A 21,107-nucleotide genomic window follows, 5' to 3' on the forward strand; every position below is an offset into this window, starting at 1 on the left:
CAGTCGGTTAAAGATCTGGCAATGACTGGCCAGCAGCTGTAGCTCTGATTAGATCCCTAGCCTAGGAACTTCCATATGCCACAGGTGTGGGCCTAAAAACAAAAACAAAAAAAAGAGCTCAAAGTAATGACCATATGGATGCTCAACATCTAGGGAGGACTATAGAGGAACACAGTGAGAACTTCAACAAAAAGTTAGAAAATATAAGAACCAATCAGAGCTGAAGAATACAATAACTGATTAAAAAATAGGCGTTCCCGTTGTGGTGCAGTGGTTAACGAATCCGACTAGGAACCATGAGGTTTCGGGTTCGATCCCTGCCCTTGCTCAGTGGGTTAACGATCCGGCGTTGCCGTGAGCTGTGGTGTAGGTTGCAGACGCGGCTCGGATCCCGCGTTGCTGTGGCTCTGGCGTAGGCCGGTGGCTACAGCTCCGACTCAACCCCTAGCCTGGGAACCTCCATATGCCGCAGGAGTGGCCCAAAGAAATAGCAAAAAGACAAAAAAAAAAAAAATTATACAGGAGTTCCCCTGGTGGCACAATGGTTAACAAATCTGACTAGGAACCATGAGGTTGCCGGTTCGATCCCTGGCCTTGCTCGGTGGGTTGAGGATCCAGCATTGCCATGAGCTGTGGTATGGGTTGCAGACACGGCTCGGATTCTGTGTTGTTGTTGCTGTGGCATAGGCTGGTGGCTATAGCTCCGATTGGGCCCCTAGCCTGGGAACCTCCATATGCCACAGGAGCAGCCCTAGAAAAGGCAAAAAGCCAAAAAGAAAAAAAAAATATATATATATATATACAGCTAGCACTTCACTGGACATTTAAAATGAGCCAGGCTCTGTTCTAAGTTTTTTAATGTATCCTTTCATTTAATCTTCACAAAAAGCCTTTGAAGCTGTTACACTATTTTGCAGATTTAAAAAGAAAAAGAAGAGTACAGAAAAGGAAAATAGTGGAGTTCCCGTCGTGGCGCAGTGGTTAACAAATCCGACTAGGAACCATGAGGTTACGGTTCGATCCCTGGCCTTGCTCAGTGGGTTAAGGATCCGACATTGCCGTGAGCAGTGGTGTTGGTCACAGACGTGACTCAGATCCTGTGTTGCTGTGGCTCTGGCATAGGCCAGTGGCTATGGCTCTGATTAGATGCCTAGCCTGGGAACCACCATATGCCGAGGGTGCAGCCCTAGAAAAGGCAAAAAGACAAAAAATAAATAAATAAATAAATAAATACATATATATATGAAAGGGTCGATAGTAGATTAGATGATACAAAAGAACATGTAAAGGATCTGGAAGACAGAACAGTGAAAATCGCCCAATCAGAACAGCAAAATGAGAAAAAAACTACAACTTCAGATGCCACATGTTTGGCCCTAAAAAGAAAAAAAAAGGCAGACAGGAGATAGGTCATGAAGGGCTTGTATACTACACCAAGAAGTTTTGATTTTATTTTATAAGCATCAAGAAGAAACCTAATTATCAAAACATTGTCAAAATAAATTTTAAACAAGTTTTAAATCAAAGAACTCAAAAAAATCAGTAAGATGAGGGGATTCCAGAAAAATACAGTGAACAGTGATTTAAATATTTAGTAGCGGGAGTTCCCGTTGTGGAGCAGTGGAAACAAATCTGACTAGTTCCGTGAGCATGTGGTGGATTCAATTCCTGGCCTCGCTCAGTGGGTAGGGGATCTGGCATTGCCAAGAGCTGTGGTGTAGGTTGTAGACACAGCCTGGATCCCACATTGCTGTGGCTGTGGTGTAGCTCAGATTTGACCCCTGGCCTGGGAACTTCCATATGCCAAGAGTGCAGCACGAAAAGGCAAAAAAAAATTTAGGAGCAATTCAACCTAAATTGCAATAGAACCAAAATGTAATTGAACTTTCTTTTTTTTTTTGCCATTTCTTGGGCCGTTCTCATGGCTCATGGAGGTTCCCAGGCTAGGGGTCGAATTGGAGCCACAGCAACGTGGGATCCGAGCCACATTTACAACCTACGCCACAGCTCACAGCAACACTGGATCCTTAACCCACTGCGCAAGGCCAGGATTCAATCCCACCACTCCATGGTCCTAGTCGGATTCTTTAACCACTGAGCCACGACAAGAACTCCAATTGAACTTTAAATGACTGCAAATGGAATCCCATTTCTAATGCTCAATATTACAAAAAGAACAGGAGATGCTGTTTCCTGGCTCCACAATCCACTTCCTCCAATTGTTAGAGGCACTGGATCCATCTGTTCCACACCCCTACTCACCAAGACAAAGAAAAGACCAGTCCTTGTCATCTACTTCCCCGTCAATCTACAGAACTGGAAACAAAACATGGTTCTGGAGTGAAAAGTTCGGCACTCTTGGATGCAAGTAACATCATATATTATAAATGCTAACATATACATAATTAGAGTACAAATCCAGCTAAAAATCAGATTTCCAGAATGTTCAAGAAATAGATGAGATCCTGTTGTGGCACAGAAGAATTGAATCTGACTAGTATCCATGAGGATGTGGGTTTGATCCCTGGCTTCACTCAGTGGGTTAGGGATCTGGCGTTGCTATGAGCTGTGGTGTAGCTCACAGACATAGCTCGGATCTGGCGTTGCTGTGGCTATGGCATAGGCCGGCAGCTGTGGCTCCGATTCCATTCTGACCCCTAGCCTGGGAATTCCTTATACTTTGAGTGGCCCTAAAAAGCAAAAAAAAGCAAAAAAAAAAAAGGAGAAATAGCAACTACAGGAGGAAAACAAAACAATTCAGAAGAAACAAAACAAAGGCAGTTGATTTCACAAAAATGTCAAAGAGTGAACATCCTTTTTTTCCCTTTTGCTATTCTAATCTACTTTCATCTGGTTTGTTAGAATTATGTCACAACAATGAATGCCATCACAAGGCTCACAGAATTTTGGAATCTTCTGCCCTTAGAGTTTAGATAATCCAATCTTCATTTTATTTTAAAAAAAGAGGCAATTAGGCCCAAAGCACTATTTTCCAAAGTGCAAAGCAAGAAAAAGAAATTTTAGTTGTTATTTAAGCAATACGTATGTGCTTAGTAATTAACACATTTATTACTTTGGACTTTTATGACGGTGGTATGGTTCATACCAAGGGAAGTAACAACAGCTGTCCCATCAGCAACAGGGTCTGTTTTCAGGTTTGTTTGTTTGCTTTCTTTTTGGTTCAAGGGTGGGTTCTGAATGATAAAAAGATGTGACCTTCAGTTCAGTGAGCTTGTTACTAAAGCTAATTTAGAGTAAAAGAAACAAATACTAAGAAGCATTCAGAAATTCTGTTTATAGGAAAGAGTGTGTAATATTGTTAAAAACATAATGACACAATAAGCCATTCCTATTATGAAACTAAGATAACAGCAATTCTCTAGGGCATATTTACATGTCACAAGCACCTAGAAAAAGATCCCTAGCAACACTGATATTTAAGTTGTGGGTTAAGTTACATGATCATTTACTTTACTTTCACATGGCCTGTCAAAGGAGCATGGTCATATAGGAAGAGGGTTTTCTCCTAATATTTGTTAATATTTATATGAAAGTGTTTTTTTCTCATTACCTCTTTCCAAAGGAATGAAAGGCAGGTGATTAGTGGATGCCTTAGGAATCAAATTTGCTGGTGGAAGAAATAATAATATTTTAAAATTTTACTATGAAATATTTTAAGTTTAAATGTCAAAGTATTCTTGCTAAAGATGTCTCATGAATTTCAAGCGTGGTATCTTTCAGGCTAACCAAGAAAGTGGAAGAACAATTTCTGTCTGGCCAAACCTGCAGGATTTCACCAGAACATCTGCAAACCAGTTTTAAGGTCCCAGGGCAGATGGAATAATATCACTCTCAATTCTTGAAATACCTTCTACTAAGAAGCTACATTATTTTCAGGAAGCTAAGGCAACACTGTCATAAGCGGCCAGTATCCATAATCGTCTCCAGCCCTCCCCAAAGGAGAGGGCAAATAGCAAAAGGCAAAATTTATATTCTCTTCTCATCTTCTTTTCCCAATTTTGACGACTTTCGTTTCCTCTGACCCCCATCTGCCTTGTCTAGCATTGTGGTGACTAATGATGAAAAAAAGTTCCAGGTGAAACAGCACTTTCCAGGACTTCCCCACCACCACCACCATTTACTCCGTGGAATTTGTACTTTTAGTAACTCTTTCCTTCGTTTGTCTTCAGTGAAGCCGCGAGCCAAGTACAGACTTTCCTAGAGAGCATGGACTCTCCAATGCCATGAATCTCAGAAACCTTCATACAGGTAGTTGAAAATTAATCTGATCACTGTGGCCACCATACAGTCTATTAATCCCGACAACTGCGAGGGTGAGAAGTCAGGGAGTGGGAGTTTACCTCTGCTAGGTTTCAAGGAAAAGTCCAGAGAACCAACATCCCTCCACCCTTCTTCCTCTGACCCCTAGAGAGTCTCCAGGAGCCTCGCGTCTTCGAGCCCGGCCGGACCAGCTCAGTTCGGGCCAGAGCGCCCCCTCCTCCCCTCAAGCCCGACCCCACCAATTTTTCAACTGTCACGATATACACTTTCTCCTTGGGATTATGAACCCAATCTTCACCCCAGCCAACTCCCTCAATCCCACTCCTGGAGACTCACCAAGCAGTTCCGGCCACTCCTCTCCGGCCGCAGCAGATCGGACACCCGCAGGCCGGACTCTCCAACTGCTCCCTTCTTGCGCCTGCGCGCGCCGAACCTGCGCGCCTGCGCGCTCCTCCGGCGCGGCGGGCGCGGACACACCCCTGCAGCTGGAGCCAATCACCCTCGTGTGGGGGCGGGGGGGCGGTTTAAATCTCCCTGCCACGCAGGCGGAGAGTCTGGGGACTCACCGGTTAACCTGACAATTCGAGTCCCGCCCAAGATGGAAAGTGTTTATGCAATAAACATTTACCGAGGGCAAACCATGTACCAGGCAATGTACGAGATGAATGTTGAGGAAGAGAAAACGAATAGAATGCCTCCCCGACCTTTGCCTAGACTGGGACATAGATATGTAAACAAATTGTAGTGGACAGAATATAGTGCTTGGAATATGAAAAATCCGAGGCGCCGTTGGGGCACAGAGAACAAAGCGCTTTATTCTTAGGGTATCTGGAAGAGTTCCCGGAGGAAGTGACTTTTGAATCGTGAAGGCTAAGTAGGAGTTCCCCCGGAAATTTGGAATGGAAGGAGATAGGAGTTTCCAGACTGTGAGAACAGAGTGTGCCAAGAACAACATAACACCTTCTGGAAATTCCTTGCAGTTCATCCTACTTAAGAGGCTTAAAGCGCGCCGCCTTCCGGTGAAGGGGAGAAAGGGTTTTTAAAAGTTGGCAATGATGTAGTTTCTGCTGTGACTCAGTGGGTTAAGGACTTAACAGTTGTCTCTGTGAGGATGCAGTTTCAATCTTTGGCCTGGCTCAGTGGGTTAAGGATCCTCCCATCTTGCTGCAGCTTCACAGATGCCCCAGGAATCTGAAGCTGCAGGCTGCAGCTTCAGCTCCTATTCAACCCCTGACTTGGGAATTTTCATATGCCACAGATGCAGCTGTTAAAAAAAAATGTTGGCAATGATACTACTACATGTGAAATAGATAACCAACAAGGACCTACTGTATAACACAGGGAATGATACCCAACATTTTGTAATATATATATCTGAATCACTGTGCTGTACTCATGAAACTAACATAACATTGTAAATCAATCATACTACAATTTTTTAAAAAAGATCTTGGAAGATCTTGCATTTTTTCACTTTACCATGATCACTGAGAATATCAAAAGATCTTAAGCAGGAGTTTCCATCGTGGCTCAGTGGTTAAAGAATCTGACTAGGAACCATGAGGTTGCAGGTTCGATCCCTGGCCTTCCTCAGTGGGTTAAGGATCTGGCATTGCAGTGAGCTATGGTGTAGGTTGCAGACGTGGCTCGGATCCCAAGTTGCTGTGACTCTGGCGTAGGCCGGTGGCTATAGCTCCAATTGGACCCCTAGCCTGGGAACCTCCATATGCCAAAGGAGCAGCCCTAGAAAAGGCAAAAAGACAAAAAAAAAAATTTTAAGCAGATCTGGAAATGCTTCCAGGCATCACTGAGAATAAAGCACAGTGCTGGAAATAAAAAACCTTTCACAGGAGTTTGTGTACTCCTAAAAGTTTAAGGAAGATGAAGCCTGGGAAATAGCCTTCCAATTTAGTAACACAGAAGTCATTGGTGATCTTAGCGAAAACCATGTGATGGAATGATGAGGTTGAAAGATAGACTGCGGAGTTCCTGTTGTGGTGCAGTGGAAACGAATCAGACTAGTAACCAGGAGGTTATGGGTTCGATCCCTGGCCTTGCTCAGTGGGTTAAGGATCTGGCCATGAGCTGTGGTGTGGGTCGCAGACGTGGCTTGGATTCTGCATTGCTGTGGCTGTGGCGTAGGTCGGCAGCTGTAGCTCCCATCTGACCTCTATCCTGGAAACCTCCATATGCAATAGTTCAGAGAGAGGGGAGATGCAGAAATGGGGTCAAGTTGTAGAATGCCTTTGGAAAGTTTGGTCTTGAGGGGAGGAGCGAAAGAGGATGACAAGGAGTCAAAGTTTTTTGTTTCTGTTGTTTTGTTGTTGTTAGAATTGAGACACACAGAACCAACCAACTGCCTGATAGGGAAGACACAACTGAGAAAAACAGTTTCAAAGAGAAGTGCTAGTCATTAGGTAAAGATCTTGGGTAGGTAAGAGTAGAAGCAATCCAAAACACTGATGGAAGGAAAAAAGAGAATATCTCCTTACATTTTTTTTAGGTTTTTCTTTTTTCTTTTTTTGTCTTTTTGTCTTTCTAGGGCTGCACCCTTGGCACATGGAGGTTCCCAGGCTAGGGGTCCAATTGGAGCTGTAGCTGCTGGCCTACACCATAGCCACAGGAACACCACAGCCACAGCAACGCCAGATCTGAGCCAAGTCTGCAACCCCACACCACAGCTCATGGCAATGCCGGATCCTTAACCCACTGAGCAAGCCCAGGGCTCAAACCCACAACCTCATGGTTCCTATTCGGATTCATTTCCGCTGCGCCATGATGCAAACTCCTTTTTTTTTTTTCTATTATATTTTTCTATTGTTCTATCAATTTCTGCTGTGCAGCAAAGTGACCCAGTCATACATACACACACATATATATATACATTCTTTTTCTCACATTATCCTCCATCGTCTTCCATCACAAGTGACTAGATGTAGTTCCCTGTGCTACACTGAAGCATCTCCTTGCTTATCTACTCCAAATGCAATAGTTTGCATCTACTAACCCCAGACTCCCAAGTACATCCCACTCCCTCCCCCTCCTCCTCAGCAGTGTCTTTTTTTTTTTTTTTTTTGCTTTTTAGGGCCACACCCATGGCATATGTAGATTCCCAGGCTGGGGGTCGAATCAAAGCTGCTGCAACGCAGGATCCAAGCCAAGTCTGCGACTTACACCACAGCTCATGGCAATGACAGATCCTTAACCCACTAAGAAAGGCCAGGGATCGGACCTGCAACCTCATGTTTCCTAGTCAGAGTTATTTTTGCTGCACCATAACAGGAACTCCAATATCTCCTTACTTTTAATGAGAGGAAGTATTTGTAAATTTGTATGTTTAGTAACAGGAAGTTAAAGAAGTTCTCATCCGATGGTCTCTTTTCTCTGTGAAGTAGGAGACAAGGTCATCTGCTGATAAAGAGGAGTTTTAGGGAAATTGGAAAGGATTTGGAATATTGTTGTAGAAAGTGCTGGAGCAAATTGACCAGAGAAAAGCAGTATGACTGTTAAGCTGCATTGAGGGCCTATAAAAGATTGGTAAAAATGAGCTCACCAATTTCTGCCCTCCTGTGTGATTTTCTTAAGTAGTAATCACTTCTTGAGAGGAGAAGTGGAGAAAATGTAGGGTTGAGTTCATTTAGAGTTGGGATGTTCACTGGTATAATGCCATGGTTCTCAACCAAGGACATTTTTGCCCTCCAGAGGACATTTGGCAAAGTCTGAAGATATTTTTGATTGTCAAGATGGCAGGTGTGTATGTGTGGGAGGTAGGGGATGGAAGGGGAGCTGCTATAGCATCTAGTGCCCGGACATGCTGCTACATAGCCTACAATGCACAGCAAAGCACAGGAGTTATCTCCAAAATATCAATAGTGCCATGGTTGAAAAACCCTGATCTAGGATTACCTTGATGCTCACCAACAGCTGACCTTGGTCTTCTATAAGCTTTCTCTTGTACTATGGCCCTAAGCTTATAGGAGAAAGCAGTTCTTCCACTACATACCTTTAAAAGAGAGAAGGGTATTCCCGTTGTGGCTCAGCTGGTTAAAGACCCAGTGTTGGCTCTGTGAGGATGCAGGTTCCATCCCTGGCCTCACTCAATCGGTTAAGGATCCAACATTGCTGCAAGCTGCAGTGTAGGTCACAGCTGCAGCTCGGAATTGACTCCTAGCTGGGGAACGTCATATACCTCAGGTGTGGCAGTAAAAAGAAAAAAAAAAAAAAGAATATGCAGCATACCCCGCACATCTTGGTAGTTAAAGGACTTGTGATATCACAAATACAGAATTGGAATAAATTCCTCAATCCTCAAGAAGCAAATCTTACACAGAGATGGAGGGAGTTGCTTACTTTGATGTGAAGCATTCAAGGTCTTTTTAAACATAGCTATTTATTAGAAGTTCAATAATATAGGAAATTCACATCATTGTCAACCTTAATGTAACTTTGTTTACCTGACTAGATTTCGTCACTAAAATAAGACCCTAAAGGAATGGATATGGGCTGAGTTTATTGAAGAAGGTAAATACATTAGGTACTAATAATATAATCATTGATGTTGTTAGATTATCTGCTTTGCGATAGGCACCATTTCAGGGACAGCGCTGGATCTATGTTATGTCATTCAATCCCAGCAACACCTTGAGAGATATCAGTATCCTAACTTTAACTGAGGAAAGTGAGATTCAAGAGAACTTATAATTTTTCCCAAATCACAAATTACTAGTACCTAGCTCGGCTTGAACTCAGGTGTGTCTGTTCTAAAGCTCTTGCGTCTTCCATTAAGCTTCAGTAAGTTTTACACAGGAGTGATTGAAACTTAGCCACGACAGTGTCACGGAATAGTGGGGATTTATGAAGAGAGTAGATACGAGAAGAAGGCCCAGAAAGAGCAAAGAGAATAAAAAAGAAACGAGGGAGGCTGGTTACAGCAGCGTCCTGTGCAGCAGACTAACTCATCCATAAGCCAGCCTGCCTTCTTCGGTCTTTCATTCTTTTGGAGTAAAGCTTCGTTCCTCTGTGTCCGTTGCTCACTCTCCTGTGTTCAAATAAAGCTAGGTTATTGAGAAAAGCTGACCGCCGGGGGCGGGGGAAGGAGTGTGACGCCAGTACCATGCGCCTGCGCTCTGGCGGCGGCGGCGGCGGCGGCGGAGGCAGAGGTGGTACCCGGCGGGAGTGGGTCCGAAGCGGGTTGCCGGACCCAAAGCCAAGGCGGTGGCGGGGGCGTCAGGGGGGCTCCCTCGCCGGGGCCTCGGCGGCCTGATGGAGTAAGAGGGATCTGCTGTGAGTGTGAGTACCGAATGACCGGGCTGCGCAGAGGCGTATCGGAGCCCAGGGACCCTGTAGTCTGCCACTTTAGGGAGGCTATGGGATTGTAGGAAGCTGCGGGTGTCTGCTCCTGCTTGCTGCGGCGCGGAGGCGCCGGGTAGTCCCCTCTCGCAGAGCCCGCGAGATTTACGGGCAGGCGGTGCTTCTTGCTTCGGGGTACATATTCTCGCGGGGGCGTTCCGGCTCTGCTCTGAGATCCAGCAGGAAACGTGGTTCCAGAGTCTTGACCTTTAGGCGAGGCCGCTGACCTCCTTTGCGCCCCTCCCACCCCGGAGGCCGCAGGGAGCGCAGAGACCCAAGTGCTCTCTTAAGGCTTACAGGACTCAGACCACGAACACTTTTCGACCTCTCGTGACTGACAGCCTCCTTTTTCCTCCTTCCGTTTTCCCTGTGGGATGCATCTTAATAATAGCTACTGATTATGGAATGCTTACTATGTGTCAATATTTAATCCAAATCTCAGTGCATAATTATGGAGAGGAAATGCTTTGCGCCTCACTCCCCCTTCAGTCTCCTCAATTTATTTTTGAGAGTCGGATTAAGCCATCTTGTTAGGAAGTTTAAGATTTCTATGGCTTTTAGCATTTTGGGACTCGCATCCTAGTTAAGAGAAGTTATCTTACCTAGCAAACGAATCTTTATCCACCGTAATTGTTTATATCCAATTTACTCAAACCAGAATAACTTTTGAGCACTTACTAAAAACCTCATAGTATTCTAAGCCTCATAGGAAGTCTTAAAATTTGTTTCAAGCCCTGTTCTTAAGTTTGGTGTGAATGAAACAATGGAAAATAATGTTTAGATTCAACTAGGATTTATTTAGCACTTACTACGCATGTGCCAGATACTCTCAGGTCTGTCACAAAAAAATTAATGAGGTATTGTAATGGAAGGTAGGTTTTTTGGAGCACATTTCAGAGGAGGTCGCTGAGAGTTTGATGGTACTTGGCTCAAGATAGCCTAACTAGGGTAAGTCGTGAAAATCAGATACAATGACAAAGCTCATCTTTTTCTTGTTACATCAAGTTAGATATTGTAAGTACTTCTGCTGAGAAGTAACTATGCTATAGTTATAGTTTCTAGAGTTAACAGATGAATCTGGAGAATGGTAGGAGCCTTAATTAAAGATAACTAGATGTTTTTTGGTTTTGTTTTTTTGGTCTTTTTAGGGCTGCATCCGAGGCATATGGAGGCTCCCAGCCTAGGGGTTGAATCGCCTACACCACAGCCATGCCAGATCCAAGCTCATCTGCGACCTAAACACTGCTGTAATGCTGGATCCTTAACCCACTGATCGAGGCCAGGGATGGAACCTTCATCCTCATGGATACTAGTCAGATTCGTTTCCACTGAGCCACAATGGGAACTCCTACATCACTAGATGTTTTTTGTTTGTTTTTAAATGATTTTTATTTTATTGGTTATAGTTGGTTTACAGTGTTCTGTCAACTAGATTTGTTTTGTTTTGTTTTTTTGTTTATCTTTTGTCCTTTTAGGGCCTCATGCGTGGCATATAGAGCTTCCCAGGCTAGGGTCTAATCAGAGCTACAGCTTCGGGCCTATGCCACAGCCATAGAAACTCGAGATCCGAGCCTCTTCTGCAACCTACGCTAGAGCTCACAGCAACACCAGATCCTTAACCCACTGAGTGAGGCCAGGGATTGAACCTGCAAACTCATGGTTCCTAGTCGGATTCGTTTCCGCTGTACCACGAGGGAAACTCCTCAACTAGATGGTTTTTGAAGAGAACTTCAAAGTGGCTTGGAAGGAGTTAGGGGGTGTGCAGGCTGATCAGGTTAGTTCATCAGAACCAATTGCTTTGATTGAAAGGAAGATATTTAAAAAGGAAAAACTGTGAATGGTGGTTATTGTGCTTATATATTAGAGTACGTGTAATCTAAGGGCTGCTGTACAAGAAAAGCAAAGAATAATGGTAGGTGCTTGCTGATTTGGTTCTGGGATCTGGAAAGGCTCAGTGAGAAGTATACATGTTGTATATTTTTTTGTTTTTTTTTTTTTTAGCTTTTTAGGGCTGCACTTGAGACATATGGAGATTCTTAGGCTAGGGGTCAAATCAGAGCTGTAGCTGCCAGCTTATGCCACAGCCACGGCAACGCAGGATCCGAGCCTCGTCTGCGACCTACACCACAGCTCACGGCAATGCTGGATCCTTAACCCACTGAGCAAGGCCAGGGATTGAACCTGTGTCCTCATGGATGCTAGTCAGATTCATTAACCGCAGAGCCATGACAGGAATTCCATATTGTGGGTTTTTTGTTTTGTTTTGTTTTGTTTTTTTGCCTTTTCTAGGGCCACTTCCCGCGGCATATGGAGGTTCCCAGGCTAGGGGTCGAATCGGAGCTGTAGCCACCGGCCTACACCAGAGCCACAGCAACCCAGGATCCAAGCTGCGTCTGCAACCTACACCAGAGCCACAGCAACCCAGGATCCAAGCCGCGTCTGCAACCTACACCAGAGCTCATGGCAGTGCTGGATCCTTAACCCACTGAACAAGGCCAGGAATCAAACCTGCAATCTCATGGTTCCTAGTCAGATTTGTTAACCACTGAGCCACGACAGGAACTCCAATTTTTGATTGGATTATTTTAATGGGAAGTTAAAGGGTTAATCCGTATATCGTATATCGAATGAATAACTTGGTACACGGGTTACATATGAATACTCCAATTGTACATCCAGCATGTTAAATCTCTCATTGAAACCTTATAGTCAGGGATTTTTTTCATCATTGATTTTTTAATCTGAAAGACTATCAAGAAATGAGAGTTCCTGGAGTTGCCATCATGGCGCAGCAGAAACAAATCTGAGGTTTTTTGGTTTTGATCCCTGTCCTGCTCAGTGGGTTAACGAATCCGGCATTGCCTTGAGCTGTGGTGTAGGTCTCAGATCCCTCATTGCTGTGGCTGTTGTGTAGGCCTGCAGCTGTAGCTCTCATCTGACCCCTAGCCTGGGAATCTCCATATGCCTTGGGAGCGACCATAAAAAAAAGCAAAAAAAAAAAAAAGAGAGAAATGAAAGTTTCTAAGTGTTTGTCAGTAGAGGACTGGTTAAAGAAATTATGTACCTGTTAAAAAGAATGAGCCAGCCCTCTATGTGCTAATATTGAGTGATCTCCAAGATATGTTAAGTGGAAAAAAATGCAAAAGTGGGTGTTCTGGTTGGCAACTATTTGTGGTTTTTAAAAAAGTATATGTATTTTCATGTATGTGCATAGACTGTCTCTGAAAGAATACATAAGAAACTGGTTAACAGTGATAAGGTGGCGTTAGCTGGGAAACAGGAGTGCGAGTGGAATAATTTTCTCTACAAACTTTTTTTTTTTTTTTGCCATTTCTAGGGCCGCTCCAATGGCATATGGAGGTTCCCAGGCTAAGGGTCTAATTGGAGCTGTAGGCGCTGGCCTACACCAGAGCCACAGCAACTCGGGATCCAAGCCAAATCTTCAACCTGCACCACACTTCATGGCAACGCCGAATCCTTAACCCACTGAGTAAGGCCAGGGTTCCAACCTACAACCTCATGGTTCCTAGTTGCATTTGTTAACCACTGAGCCACGATGGGAACTCCTCTACAAGCTTTTTTATATTTTATTTTATTTTGCTTTGTTTTATTTTATTATTTTATTTATTTATTTATTTATTTTTTGACCACCCTATGGCATATGGAGTTTCCTGGGCTAGGAATTAGACCTGAGCCACAGTTTCGACCTGTGCCGCAACTGTGGTCAGATCCTTAACCCATTGTGCCAGGCTGGGGATCAAACCTTTGTCCCAGCACTCCAGAGACACTGACAATCCCACTGCCACAGTGGAAATGCCATAGAAGGTTTTCTTTAATTAAGAAAACTTTTAAACATCCAGAAAGGTAGGGAAAATACTGCATTGAACCTTGTGTAAATTGATGACTCAGATTTCAAAAGCTGTTAGTATTTTGCTGTATTTACAGCTTTTATTCCTGATATTTCACCCCTAAGTGTATCTCTAATAAACATTTCCTGCATAACCCTGTATTATAATCACACTGAACAACAATACATTTTATATATTATGTAACATCCAATCCTTATTAAAATTTCCTCCAATTATCCTTTCTCTTGTCTGTTTTTACCTTTTTTTTTTTTTTTTTTTTTTTTTTTGGGCTAAGCCTGCAGCATGTGGAGGTTCCCATGTCAGGGATTGGCAAACCGCTGCCATGACAACATTGGATTTTTAACCCAATGCACCACAAGAGAACTCATTTTTGATCCATTTTCCTTTTTTTTTTTTTTTTTCCCCCCGTCTTTTAGGGCCGCACCTGCAGCATATGGAGATTCCCATGCTTGGGGTCTAATTGGAGCTGCTGCTGCTGGCCTACACCAGAGCCACAGCAACGCCAGATCCTTAACCCACTGAGCGAGGCTAGGGATTGAACCTGCGTTCTCATGGATGCTAGTCGGGGGTTAACCACTGAGCCATGGCGGGAACTCCTTGATCCGTTTTCTAATTGAAGTCTATGTATTGCGTTTGACTGTTACGTCTGTTGAAGTCTTTAAATCTAGAAGTTACCTTCTTTTTTCCTTTCACTTTTCTTTTTTCAGTCATAAGTTGACTGAAAAAAGAGATTAGTATAGTTATCTGGACTTATCTGATTGATACCTAGTGTTATCATTTATCATGTTACTGTAAACCGGAAGGTAGAGGTAATACTTGATTAGTTCAGGGGGTTCCTGTCCTTACTCAGTGGTTAACGAATCCGACTAGGAACCATGAGGTTGTGGTTCGATCCCTGGCCTTGGGATCCAGTGTTGCCGTGAGCTATGGTGTAGGTCACAGATGTGGCTGGGATCCCGAGTTGCTGTGGTTCTGGCATAGGCCTGTGACTACAGCTCCGATTCGACCCCTAGCCTGGGAACCTCCATATGCCGCGGGAGCGGCCCAAGAAATGGCAAAAAGAAAACAAACAAACAAACAACAAAAAAAAACTTGATTAGTTCAGGTAAACACTTTGGGAACTATATGTACTGGGCTAGTACTCTAGTTTTCCCCATAATGATGCTGAGATTGATTAGTGGGTTCATGTGATAATTCTTGAGTCCTCCCTTGTAAACTTGCATTTCACCCCTTGAAACCAGCTGTAGGCCCTTTTGTACCTTTAGAATTTTGAAACTAGTTTATGCAAAATATAGTTAGCTTTAAAAAGACAAAACTCACTGCAATAACTTGCCTCTTCTTTTTTTTTTTTTTAAACTAAAACCCTGATAACTTGATGGCATTGTTCTTATAGAAGAGAGGTTGAATTTTGGAGAGATTAAAATTTACCCAAGGAGATAGATGTATTAGATATTTTTGTCTAATTCCAAGGTCATGCTTTCCCCACCATTTTTTGTAAACCATAAACTAGTATATAAAGGTAAAATTGTTATTACTTGTTCCTTCTTCATGTCTTTCTAGACAGGTAATCAATATCCAATGAGATGAGACTTTTTTGGAGTATCAGTAAATAGGGATTGATCAATGTGGTGTGATAACCTGTAATGAGCCATTTTGAAAGTTCAAAATATGTGAATGTCAAACTTCTTGATGATTTCTGGAGCTCCAGATAAGTTCTCTACATAGAAACACTGTATAGTCTTTTTTTCTTGGCCTCATGTCTTCTAGGTTTAAAAAAATTATGGGTTTAAAAAAAAAAGCTTAAAAAATGTTAAGAACAGTAATACACTCTTACAATATAGTTTTGAACTGCATGGGTCCACTTATATGCATATTAAAAAAAATAGTAAATACTACAGTACTGCATTATCTGTGGTTGGTAGAATATGTATAAGGAGGGCTGACTACAAATTCTACATGGATTTTGACTGAAAGGAGGGTCAGAGCTCCTTAACGCCCATTTTGTTCGTGTCAGCTGTATATGTGTGTTACTGCATAAATTTGGGGGAAGCACAAAAGAGTTCATAGAGAAAAGTAAATCCCTGACTCCCAGGTCTTCAATTATTTTTCCCAGAGGCAATGATTGTCTCCTTTCTTTGTCTTTTTGTCTTCTTAGGGCTGCACCCATGGCATATGGAGGTTCCTAGGCTAGGGGTGCAATTGGAGCTGTAGCCACTGGCCTACACCACAGCCACAGCAACACTGGATCCAAGCCGAGTCTGCCACCTACATCACAGCTCAGGGCAATGCCAGATCTTTGACCCACTGATTGAGGCCAGGGATCCAACTCGAAACCTCATGGATGACAGTTGGGTTCATTAGCCACTGAGCCATGACAGAAACTCCTTTTACTAGTTTCTTAAGTGTCCCATTAGAGATATTCTACATGTGTATATGTCATCAGGGTAAATCCTGACGTTCATCTAAGTGTCTTAGTAGTATAATGTAAAATAATAATACTGTTGAAGGTTATACTCCAGTTTTTAAATTATGTATCTATTCCAAACATACTCCCTAATCTAATTCATTCATTCATTCAAAAAATATTGGTGTTCCCATTGTGGCTCGGTTAACAAAACTGACTAGGAACCATGAGGTTGCAGGTTCGATCCCTGGCCTTGCTCAGTGGGTTAAGGATCCAGCGTTGCCGTGAGCTGTGGTGTAGGTTGCAGACGTGGCTCGGATCTGGCATTGCTGTGGCTCTGGTGTAGGCTGGTGGCTACAGCTCCGATTTGACCCCTAGCCTGGGAACCTCCATATGTCACAGGAGTGGCCCAAGAAATGGTAAAAAGATGAAAAAAAAAAAATACTGAATACCGGTTCTATACCAGATGATATTCCAGGAGATGGGAATAGAATGATGAGCAAGACAGGCATTCCTGCCAGCTGACATGGAGTTTACACTCTATTGGTAGAGGTGGTAATTTTACTAATAATTATACTAATAGCTAAACATAACAAAGGCTTAGTACTTACTTTGTACAAAACACTGTGTGGACTTTCTTATTAATTCCTTATAACAGCCCTCTGATATTGATACTGATATTTTTATTTTATAAATGTGGAAACTGAAGCACAGAAAGATTAAATTACTTGCCCAAGATTGCACACTTGCTAAGTGATAGAGCTGGGTTTCAAACCCAAGTAATTTGGCTATAGAGATCTTGCTTTCTTCCTTTACTCTATTGCATTGATTTTCAGTGATGTGTTAAGGATCATTCCTCAGGTTTGGAAATTTGCAGGAGCTTCAAAATGATTGGGAGGGTGACACTGAGTTGAGTGGATGCAGATCGGGATATCCTGCAGTGTAAGGAACATCCCTGTACATTAAAAAAAAATTTTTTCCAGGAGTTCCTGTTGTGGTGCAGTGGAAACAAATCCAACTAGGAACCATGAGGTTGCGGGTTTGATCCCTGGCCTCGCTCAGGGGGTTAAGGATCTGGCGTTTCTGTGAGCTGTGGTGTAGGTTGCAGGTGCCTGGGATCTGGCATTGCTGTGGCTCTGGTGTAGGCTGGTGGCTACACCTCTGATCCAGCCCCTAGCCTGGGAACCTCCATATGCTGTGGGCGTGGACCTAAAAAAAAAAAAAAAATTATTCCATATCTTGAATCACCTTCAAATGTTCCAGAGGATTTTTGACATAGTTGGAAAATCCATTTATGACTATTTGAGCCTAGAACCAAATTTGCTTTAGGTATAAATGCAGAGTATATAAATATATTTTTTGCTTTTTTTGTTTTTTTTTGTTTTTGTCTTTTCTAGGGCTGCTCCCACAGCATATGGAGGTTCCCAGACTAGGGGTCTAATCGGAGCTGTAGCCGCTGGCTTACGCCAGAGCCACAGCAACGAGGGGTCTGAGCCGTGTCTGCGACCTACACCATAGCTCACGGCAACGCCAGATCCTTAACCCACTGATCAAGGCCAGGGATCAAACCCACATCCTCATGGTTCCTAGTCAGATTCATTAACCACTCCACCATGATGGGAACTCCTATTTTTTGCTTTTTTTTAAGGGCTGCACCCATGGCATATGGACGTTCCCAGGCTAGGGGTCCAATCAGAGCTGTAGCTGCCAGCCATAGCCCTAGCCATGTAGGATCTGAACCCTGTTTGTGACCTACACCACAGCTCATGGCATTGCTGGCTCCTTAACCCATTGCAGGAGGCCAGGGATTGAACCTGCTTCCTCATGGGTACTACTCAGATTTGTTTCTGCTGTGCCACAATGGGAACTCCTCTGTTTTTTTTTTTTTTTTTTAATAGAACATAGTTATCATGTAAATCAAAACATTGAGGTTTCGTTATTTCAGAAAGTTTATCAAGAGTTGGTCACCATTTTTGAAAATCATATTACAGACAGCAATGTTACTCATGGTATTTTTATCAACAATATAACATAGATATATGTTATAACATATATCTGTTATAACATATATATATGTGTTTATGATATATACATATCTGTCTGTATTTGTAACTGTTACATTCATAGTCTTTTTTTTTTTTTATTGCTTTTTAGGACCACATCTGCAGCATGTGGAGTTTCCTAGTCTAGGGGTCTAATCAGAGCTGTAGCCACGGCCTACACCACAACCACAGCAATGCCAAATCTGAGGCGAACCTGTGACCTACACCACAGCTCACAGCAACGCCGGATCCCTAACCCACTGAGCAAGGCCAGGGATCAAACCCACAACTTCATGGTTCCTAGTTGGATTCGTTTCCGCTGCACCACAACGGGAACTCCCGCCATTCATAGTCTTATATCTTATTTTTATCATACCAAAACATTTATATGTTGAAATATATATTGTTTTATGATAAATTTTCTTTTTTATTAGAGTTAGCACAATATTTAAACATTTTTTTTGTCTTTTGTCTTTTTTGTTGTTGTTGCTATTTCTTGGGCCGCTCCCGCGGCATATGGAGGTTCCCAGGCCAGGGGTTGAATCGGAGCTGTAGCCACCAGCCTACGCCAGAGCCACAGCAACGCGGGATCCGAGTCGCGTCTGCAACCTACACCACAGCTCACGGCAACGCCGGATCGTCCACCCACTGAGCAAGGGCAGGGACCCAACCCTCAACCTCATGGTTCCTAGTCGGATTCGTTAACCACTGCGCCACGACGGGAACTCCTATTTAAACATTTTTAAGTGTAAGTTACAGTAGCTCTGAATTTTGTATAAGGGAAGTTATACTAAAGGAGGTATTATAAAATATTTACAATAAAAAAGATATAAAAATATCTTTTTTTTTTTTGCCTTTTTAGGGCTGCACTGGCGGCATATGGAAATTTCCAGGCTAGGGGTCCAATTGGAGCTGCAGTTACTGGCCTATGCCACAGCTCATAGCAACACTGGACCCTTAACCCACTGAGCAAGGGCAGGACTAGAACCTGCATCCTCATGGATACCATTTGGGTTCTTAACCCGCTGAGCTACACAGGAACTCCTAAAAATATCTTTAAAGAAAAATAGTTGTGTGGTGACAATTGGGGAAGCTGACAGAGAAGCAGACTGGGGATTTTTTTCTTTTCTTTTCTTATCTTTTTATTTGTTGTCTCTTTGCCTTTTCTAGGGCCGCTCCTGCGGCATATGGAGGTTCCCAGGCTAGGGGTCTAATCGGAGCTGTAGCCACTGGCCTACGCCAGAGCCACAGCAACTCGGGATCCGAGCTGTGTCTGCGACCTACACCACAGCTCATGGCAACGCTGGATCCTTAACCCACTGAGCAAGGCCAGGGATCGAACCCGCAACCTCATGGTTCCTAGTTGGATTGGTTAACCACTGCACCACGATGGGAACTCCGGATTTTTTTCTTTTTGGCCATTTGAGTCGGGTTGCAGAAGTTCCCAGTCCAGGCATTGAACCGGAACCACAATAGTGATAACACCCATCCTTAACCATTAGGCCAGGCCAGGAGCAAACTCCAAGACTGGGGGTTCTTCTAATAATCCCTCATATTTATGTATGAATGAAAATTCCCATAAGGTTTTAGGAAAAAGATTTGATCTGATATTGTTGAGCACTGCTGCTCTACTATCTGCCTCAGGAGTAGTCATAGTTGTGACAAGTGGTATAAAGAAGGTCCTGGATTTTAGGAGAGTGGCTAGTCTGAGAGGTCAGGGGATACTTCCTCAGGCATCTGACATTTGGCCTGAGATTTGAAGGATGAGTAGTCAGCGAGATAGAAAGGAGTAAGAGCATTCTACAGAGAAGGACCAGGATAAGAAAAAGCCTGGTGGCAGGAGCATGGTAGTTGGGAAAAACTGAAAATGCCATTTTGTTTGGTGCATAGAGATCAAGGGGGAAAGAAGCTCAAACTTCTGTAGTACACATTAGGAAGGATCATATCAAGTGGGCCTTGTAAGACTTTTTCAAGCTTGTGGAATACTGTACTTTTGAACAGGAGCTAATTCTTCTTCTTTTTTTTTTTGTCTTTTTGTCTTTTTAGGGCTGTACCCACGACATATGAAGGTTCCCAAGCTAGGGGTCCAATTGGAGCTACAGCTGCCGGCCTACATCACAGCCACAGCAATGTGGGATCCAAGCCGCATCTGCAACCACCACCACATCACATGGCAACGCCAGATCCTTAACCCCCTGAGCGAGGCCAGGGATTGAACCTGCAACCTCATGGTTCCTAATCGGATTTGTTTCTGATGTGCCATGATGGGAACTCCAAACAGGAGCTAATTCTTTGTAAGTGTATTTTCTTACTGCGTTGCTGAGATTTTGGATATATCACTGCCACAATCACAGTATGCATGAGAGTATTTATTTATTTATTTTGGTCTTTTTAGGGTTGTACCTGTGGCATATGGAAGTTCCCAGGCTAGGGGTTGAATCAGAGGTACTGCTGCCGGCCTACGCCACAGCCACAGCCACAGCAACTTGGGATCCGAGCAGCTTCTGTAACTTACACTACAGCTTATGACGATGCTGGATCCTTAACCCACTGAGGAAGGACAGGAATTGAACCTGTGTCCTCATGGATGGTAGTCAGATTTGTTTCTGCTGAGCTACGGTGGGAACTCCTGTGAGCTTTTAATAAACATTAGGCTTTTGACATTTTTGACATTTACAGGGATATGAGATTTTTGCAGATTCCATAATTTGCAAAACCACTACTTTAGTGGTACATAAATTCCTCCTTAAAATCTAATAAAAAATATGTTGACCTTTTCAGGGACTTAGTGGTTTTTTTTAATAAAGGACAGAGGCGTTTAGAAAACTGTTAACATCAGTTAAAACTATTAAGGTAAATGCTTTACTGTATACACCAACACTGTGATGTAGTCACCCTTGAAGTTAAAAGATTCTATAAAAAGAAGAAATAATGAAAACTGTTGCTATTGTAGTCATACTTGTATATAGTAGGTGAAGATTATTGAATGTGCTGTTAGCAATAAGATGCATGGAGAACAACAAAGCTTTTTGAGCAGTTGGCGTGGCTTACTCATTAGCTTGCATTGATTATAATTCACGTCACAGAATTTTAAATTACTGTGTGGGTCTTTGCAGCTGTTTGGAAATATATATAAATGATATTGACTACAAGAATGCACAC

General features: G+C 43.1%; 2 protein-coding genes across 8 annotated transcripts in view; one reads left to right on the top strand and one right to left on the bottom strand.

The window, feature by feature from the left end:
* SNAP23 (synaptosome associated protein 23) overlaps positions 1-4,715 on the bottom strand; it is a 43,840-nt gene extending 39,125 nt beyond the window's left edge. The window contains exons 1-3 of one of the 6 annotated variants that reach the window (XM_047766584.1): positions 4,618-4,701; positions 3,572-3,628; positions 2,263-2,316 (exon numbers count right to left, since the gene is read on the bottom strand). The gene's annotated coding sequence lies outside the window, so the exon portion shown is untranslated. Of the gene's footprint in view, positions 1-2,262; positions 2,317-3,571; positions 3,629-4,617 lie in introns of all 6 variants that reach the window. The other 5 variants (XM_047766586.1, XM_047766585.1, XM_047766589.1 and 2 more) reach the window with 5 other exon arrangements.
* A 4,706-nt stretch (positions 4,716-9,421) lies between these two features.
* The window catches only part of ZNF106 (zinc finger protein 106), a 61,370-nt gene continuing 49,684 nt past the window's right edge, over positions 9,422-21,107 (top strand). Inside the window, exon 1 of one of the 2 annotated variants that reach the window (XM_047766590.1) lies at positions 9,422-9,570. The gene's annotated coding sequence lies outside the window, so the exon portion shown is untranslated. The remainder of the gene's footprint in view (positions 9,571-21,107) is intronic. The other variant, XM_047766591.1, reaches the window with a different exon arrangement.

This window comes from Phacochoerus africanus, chromosome 2, assembly GCF_016906955.1.
Source record: "Phacochoerus africanus isolate WHEZ1 chromosome 2, ROS_Pafr_v1, whole genome shotgun sequence".
NCBI classification, from domain to species: domain Eukaryota; kingdom Metazoa; phylum Chordata; class Mammalia; order Artiodactyla; family Suidae; genus Phacochoerus; species Phacochoerus africanus.